General features: G+C 41.2%; 1 pseudogene; it reads left to right on the forward strand.

The window, feature by feature from the left end:
- Positions 1-3035: 3035 nt before the first annotated feature.
- On the forward strand, positions 3036-6799 carry LOC128049511 (poly(A) polymerase type 3-like; annotated as a pseudogene).
- The last annotated feature ends 249 nt before the right edge of the window (positions 6800-7048 follow it).

A 7048-nucleotide genomic window follows, 5' to 3' on the forward strand; every position in this document is an offset into this window, starting at 1 on the left:
TTAACCACTTTTAGCCCACAGAAGTTTTTAAAAAGGGAATTATACAAAGTCCTTAGAAAAGTATAATGCCTTTGGCTACTATCCAAGAGATAGACAACAGGAGTAGGGGGTCAGCTTTGAATATGAAGGGAATTCAATCAGGCTTAGGGTTCATGTGCCATAAACATGGACATCAAGCAGTGGAAATGGGGCTGTTTCCTCTTAGTTCTAATGTAGATTGCAGGTGTACATACCAAAAGATAATGAAACTCTAAAAGCCCCAGGAGAGCCTAAGGCCACACAGGATTGGCTGCATGAGAGAATTCAAAAGTGGAATAAGGGACAGAAGAGCTATAAAATTGATGAGACTCATTTTTAGATATGAAGTTGAAAAGAAATGGGTTCTTGAAACTCAAAATTTGTGATCCCTGCCATTTTTATACACTTTTAGAAGCAGTGTGTGAAAAGTTGCAGACATTTTCCTTCAATAAGGTGCACCGGGAAATGCGCAATAAAACTCAAAACTGCACAAATGCCTGCCCCAAAACCCCCAACATCCCGGCCACTCACTCTAAACCATGACTTCAAGCCACCTGCACTTTAAAACAGCCCTGGGGACACGGCTGGCCAGACAGAGCGGGCGTGTTTCAGGAGGGGGATCGCTTGCTCTGTCTTGTGTCACTTCACTCTTCCACACCCATGTGCTCACTCGTTGTCCCTCTGTACCTGCTGTGCAGACGTGGGGAGCTCAGCACCTGTCTGAATCCACTCACACAAAAGCATTTGTAAGTAAGGCAGCTGTTGCTACACCCCGAAAGAGAGACAGAGAAGAGGCTCTGCATTAGCCACCCCAGAGCAAACCACTTAAATTCCTTTAAGATGTCCACAGACATAGAGAACAGACTTGCAGTTTCCAGAGGGAAGGAATGGGATTGGGAGTTTGCAATTAGCAGGGGCAAGCTATCATACATAGGATGGATAAACAAATAGACAACAAGGTCCTCCTGTATAGCACAGGGAGCTATTGTTAATTTTACTATTTTCTATTTTTTTCTATTACTATAATAGAAACAAATATGATAAAGAATGTGTGTATATATATACATATATATACAACAGAATCACTTTACTGTATAGCAGAAATTAACACGACATAAATCCACTATACTTTAATAAAATAAAATTTTAAAAGGAGGTTTATGAAGGAGTCTTTTGGGCCTAGAAAAGAAAAGGGTCTCAAAGGCCCTTGCTGAATCATCTAACTTCAGAGAAAACAAAACAGAACTTTAAGTCCTGCCCCAGTGCTCCAGGCTGGTTGCGTCTGTCTGGGACTTATTATCCCCTGTCCAGAAACCTTCCACCCCCTACACCTGCCCAGAAGACTTATCACCCCCTGCCCAACTACAAATGCCATCTCAACTAAAGTATACCCAAAACATCCCGCCTGATTAACGTTTCCCTTATCACTTACACAAACCTCCCTATAAATATGGAGCCTCCCTGATCCCTCTCCACACTCAGCCTGGTCCTTAGGCCACCTGTCGCCCCTGCTTGCCTGAATAAAGGTAACCTACTTCCTTTGAAGTCGTCTTCCCTTTTTCTGCCTCTGCCTGAACTGTACCTTACAGTGTATGTTCTCCGAAGTCCTGTCTCAGCCTCGCCCTCCACACTGAAGGGCTTTTCTTCCCCTCTGCTTCTTCTCTGCAAAGTGTGTGTCTGTCCTTTCTGTTGACTCTCTCTCTAAGAGGACCCCAGGAAATTTAAACTCTTCCACCGTCTATTGGCAGATCAACTTAGCTGCCTCTGTTCCTGTTTCTAACCTGGGAAACTCATTGCTGGGATCTAGCACAAGAAAGAATTCTCCAGTTAATAGAACGTATACGCCTTAAAAAGCAGACTCCATAATTCCTACATTCAACAAGTATTTGCTGAGCGCCTGCCATTTGCCAAGGATTGTTCTAGGAGGTGAGATTGGAGCAATCAGTGACAATCGTTTTCTATCAGCATGATTTGGGGGTCGCATCCCTACTCCATCCATCTCATCATGACATTTCTTCCTTTAAAAATAATTATTTATTTGGCTGCGCCAGATCTTAGCTGCAGCTGGTATCTTCCATTTTCATTGGAGCATGCAGGATTTTAGCTGTGGCAGGTGAACTCCTAGTTTCCGCCTGTGGGATCTAGTTCCCTGACCAGGGATTGAACCTGGGCCGCCTGTATTGGGAGCAGGGAGTCTTAGCCACTGGACCCCCAAGGAAGTTCCCAAGACATTTCTTCCTGACACACATGGTATTCTCTAAGAGAGAATTCTGCTGGATGAAGTTGTCCACACCTTACTATATTTATTAAAGTTACATACATTCTTTTACATTGTTAATATGTTTTTAATTAAAAGCCCCCCCCAACTGAGACAATACAGTTTCCTATCTAACATAATAAAAGGTATTTTTAAAAGCAATACAAGCTGGCTTTGACTCCAGAACTGACTGGGGTGAACACAAGCACCAGCTGAAACTGTCTGACCCTTTGTCAAGGAAAGAGAATCTCATTCACTGTTCTGTAAGGCAACCTGACCAATGGATCAGGAGCCTGAAATCTTTCCATACTTTTTGACTCATTAGTCCTACTCCAAAGAATCTCTCCCACAAAGATAATGCCATACAGTTATTTGCAATTTTCAGAATTGTAAAATAGCTCAAAGACAATGAAAGGTTAGAGCAGAATAACTTGGAAGGGTGTGCTCTAAACAATGCATGGCTTCGAGGCACAAATTTTTCCTTACCTTAGCAAGAAAACAAAAACTATTTATTTATACTTATAAATAATTCCTCCAAAACTGATGCATATTAAAAATACTAGTAGAGAGGAGGAAGGGGAAGGGGGAGAAGCGCTTAAAGAGGCGGGAGCGGGTGTGGGAGTGGGATAGGACCCAGGGCTAAGGCAGCACCCACCCCTCCTCTCGCCTTAGTGGATCATGCCCAGGGCAGCAGCTACAACGGTTGCAGGAGGCGGGTGGGGGGTGAGGAAGAGACTGGGTGGTACCAGCTCAGGAGATGATGCCGTTTCCAGTTATAACACAGGGATCCCAGCAAGCACAGTCGCACTGAGGCATTACTTCTCCCATCAGCTTCAGTCATTTCAGTCGCTCAGTCCTGTCCAACTCTTTGCGACCTCGTGGATTGCAGCACACCAGGCTTCCCTGTCCATCACCAACTCCTGGAGCTTACTCAAACTCATGCCCATCGTGTCGGTGATGCCATCCAACCACCTCATCCTCTGTCATCCCCTTCTCCTCCCGCCTTCAATCTTTCCAAGCATCAGGATCTTTTCCAATGAGTCAGTTCTTTGCATCAGGTGGCCAAAGTATTGGAGTTTCAGCTTCAGCATCAGTCCTTCCAATGAATATTCAGGACTGACTTAGCAGGGCCCAAGGAGACTGACTGCCTACTTACACAGAAGCTAGTTGAGACTCTGAAGCCCTTTGGGGTTTTTGAAGAGGAAGAGGAGCTGCAGCACAGGATTTTAATTTGGGGAAAATTAAATAACCTGGTGAAAGAGTGGATATGAGAAATCAGTGAAAGCAAGAATCTTCCATGATCTGTAATTGAAAATGTTGGTGGGAAAAATTACACATGTGTATCTTATAGATTAGGAGTATATACAAAAGGTGCCGATATTGATGCACCAAGACTTGTTGATCAAAGTGACTTTTTTCTCCTCATTCTATGATAAGTTGAAATTATAGGAAGAAGTAAAAGATTTAAGAGCTGTTGAAGAGGCATTTGTACCAGTTATCAAACTGTGTTTTGATGGGATAGAGATTGATATTTTGTTTGCAAGATTAGCACTGCAGACTATTCTAGAAGACTTGGACTTAACAGATGACAGTCTGCTTAAAAATCTAGATGTATGATGCATAATAAGTCTTAACGGTTGCAGGGTATCCAGTGAAATTTTATATCTAGTACCAAACATTGACAACTTCAGATTAACCCTGAGGACTATCAAACTGTGGGCCAAATGCCACAATATCTATTCTAATGTATTAGGTTTTCTTGGTGGTATTTCCTGGGCTATGCTAGTAGCAAGAACTTGCTAGCTTTATCCAAATGCAATAGTAACAACTCTTGTACATAAATTTTCTGGGTATTTTCTAAATGGTATGTGTATGCTGCTGCTAAGTCGCTTCAGTCATGTCCGACTCTGTGCGACCCCATAGACAGCAGCCCACCAGGCTCCCCCGTCCCTGGGATTCTCCAGGCAAGAAACTGGAGTGGGTTGCCATTTCCTTCTCCAATGCATGAAAGTGAAAAGAGAAAGTGAAGTCACTCAGTCATGTCTGACTCTTAGTGACCCCATGGACTGCAGCCTACCAGGCTTCTCTGCCCATGGGATTTTCCAGGCAAAATTACTGGAGTGGGGTGCCATTGCCTTCTCTGGGTATGTGTATAGATTATATTAAAATAAAATTGATTGTAGACACTGAAAAAAAATTCTAGTAGAAAATAGTCCCTCATAAAAAGAGAAAAAATATATATGTATAAACACATACATATGTATGTGTTTGGGTTTGAGGGTTATTTTAGTTTTCTGTAACTAAAAAAATTGTTTCTTTAATGAAGATGCATTATTTTCTTTTAAAAATCATTTTATTTAAATATATCTGACATAGAGAAATAAATTGTATACATTTAAATTGTACCACTTGATGTTTTTGTGGTTATGTGTACATTGTGATTGGAGAAGGCAATGGCACCCCACTCCAGTACTCTTGCCTGGAAAACCCCATGGATGGAGGAGCCTGGTGGGCTGCAGTCCATTGGGTCGCCAAGAGTCGGGCACAACTGAGTGACTTCACTTTCACTTTTCACTTTCATGCATTGGAGAAGGAAATGGCAACCCACTCCGGTGTTCTTGCCTGGAGAATCCCAGGGACGGGGGAGCCTGGTGGGTTGCTGTCTATGGGGTCACACAGAGTCGGACAAGACTGAAGTGACTTAGCAGCAGCAGCATACATTGTGATGGAAAAGGAAATGGCAGCCCACTCCAGTATTCTTGCCTGGAGAGTCCCACGGACAGGGGAGCCTGGCAGGCTACAGTCCATGGGATTGCAGAGTTGGACATGACTGAGTGACTAAATATCAACAACGAACATTGTGAAGGTTTCCCAGATGACTCAGTAGTAAAGAACCAGCCTACCGATGCAGGAGATGCAGGAGACGAGGGTTCAATCCCTTGGCTGGGAAGATACCCTAGAGAAGAAAATGGCAACCCACTTCAGTATTCTTGCCTAGAAAATCTCATGGATGGAGGAGCCTGGAGAGCTGGTCTGTGGGGTCACAAAGAGTCAGACACAACTTAGCAACTGAGAAAGCGCTTACTTTGTGAAAGGATCTCCACAGCCAACCTAAATAATTCATCCACCATCTCTACATAGTTATCCTCTTGTGTGTATTCAGAAGATTGAATTTGAGATCTATTCTCTTGGAAAATTTCAATTATTCACCAGTATCACAATTAACAGGCTGTACATAAAATCTTCAGAAAATATTTATCCCAGCTAACTGAAACTTTGTACCCTTTGCCCAATATCTTTCAGTTTCTCCCATACCCCATACCCTGATACAATCTGATTTGATGACTTTGACTCTTTTAGAATCTACATATACATGTGGGCTCACACAGCATTTGTCCTTCCATGTCCAACATTTCACTTAGCATGATGTTTTCTTAAGAGAATAAATTTTGGAGTTTTATTTCATGGGAGAATTTCTTTCTCCAAACCCTACTTCTTCCATGAAATGTTCCTTGATTAATTAATTGAAAGGATTAATTTCATCCTTTTCCCTTCATATTTTTCTGCTGATTCCACATCTCCACGCTTTCACATTGATTTTCATGTGTTTGTTTGTAGATATTTCTCTGTGTGTGTTTCAGGACTACCCTTCCAATTAAATAGATTGAAAGCTCTTCAAGAGAAAGAATCTGTCTTCAGTTCCCTCTGTATTTTGCTATCTATAAAACTACAATTTAATTTTTGAGTAAGTGTACTGATTAGATTTTACTAGGTCAGCATTTCTCAAATGGTGAGCCATGAGTCTCTAGTTCTTGGAGGTAGTCCACAAATGAAGAGTTTCCTAAACAAATAACTTTGGGAACACTGCACACTTTGTATATTAGCATATTAAAGTCTCTGAAAAGGCCTGCAGTAAATGAACCTGCTTAACTTTAATTCAATACTTCTCAAACATATTTGATATGAATACTCTTTAAAAAAAACAGTACCTATTGACATTGCGCATTTTCTGGGATACTCTGTGAGAAATACATTATTAATTCCCAGAAGACAGGGATAAATATTATATCTTATTCATCTTTGATTTGGCTTTCCATAATGTTGTCTGACACATAGTGTTGGACTATGTGCCCCAAAATAAATATTTTTGTGTAAACGAATAAGAGCCTGAAGGCGAGCTTCTGTGAACCAGTGTGATGTGTTAAGCAGCTGTAGGCTAAGGGCTGACTGATCAGGTTTTAAAGAATCTTCAAAAGTTTTTTTAACCTGAGTCCACATGGAGCTGGTCAATAGAAAAAAGTATGAAAATACCCCAATCCCAGGATGAAGACTAAATCAGACCTGGAAGATAAGGATACGTAGTTTAGACACCAGGAACTACGTGTGCACAGAATATCCAGACTACAACTAGTACATGAGATCACTTAGTCCAATTCTTCTTAAACTTTCTCATTGACATACTTCTATTGGCCAAGGATCCTGACACATGCTCGAAGGGAGGTCTGTTCTGTGGGAGAAATCTAACTAGCCAAATAAAAGCAAGAAATTTTTGGAATTCTGAATTTTATCTTGAAATTTAAATGTCAGTTTTACAAATAAAGAAGATGTGGAATATATATATATACATATATATATATGATGTTTGTTTTAATATAAAAGTAATGCTTTACATTTTTAGCTGAGTGGTATAATACTTCCATCCAAGGTGCAAGGACTTATTCCCATTCTCTTATTTAACATGAGAGAAAACTCTCATCCAGAGAGAGAAAGTGA

This window comes from Budorcas taxicolor, chromosome 6, assembly GCF_023091745.1.
Source record: "Budorcas taxicolor isolate Tak-1 chromosome 6, Takin1.1, whole genome shotgun sequence".
In the NCBI taxonomy this organism is placed as follows: Eukaryota; Metazoa; Chordata; class Mammalia; order Artiodactyla; family Bovidae; genus Budorcas; species Budorcas taxicolor.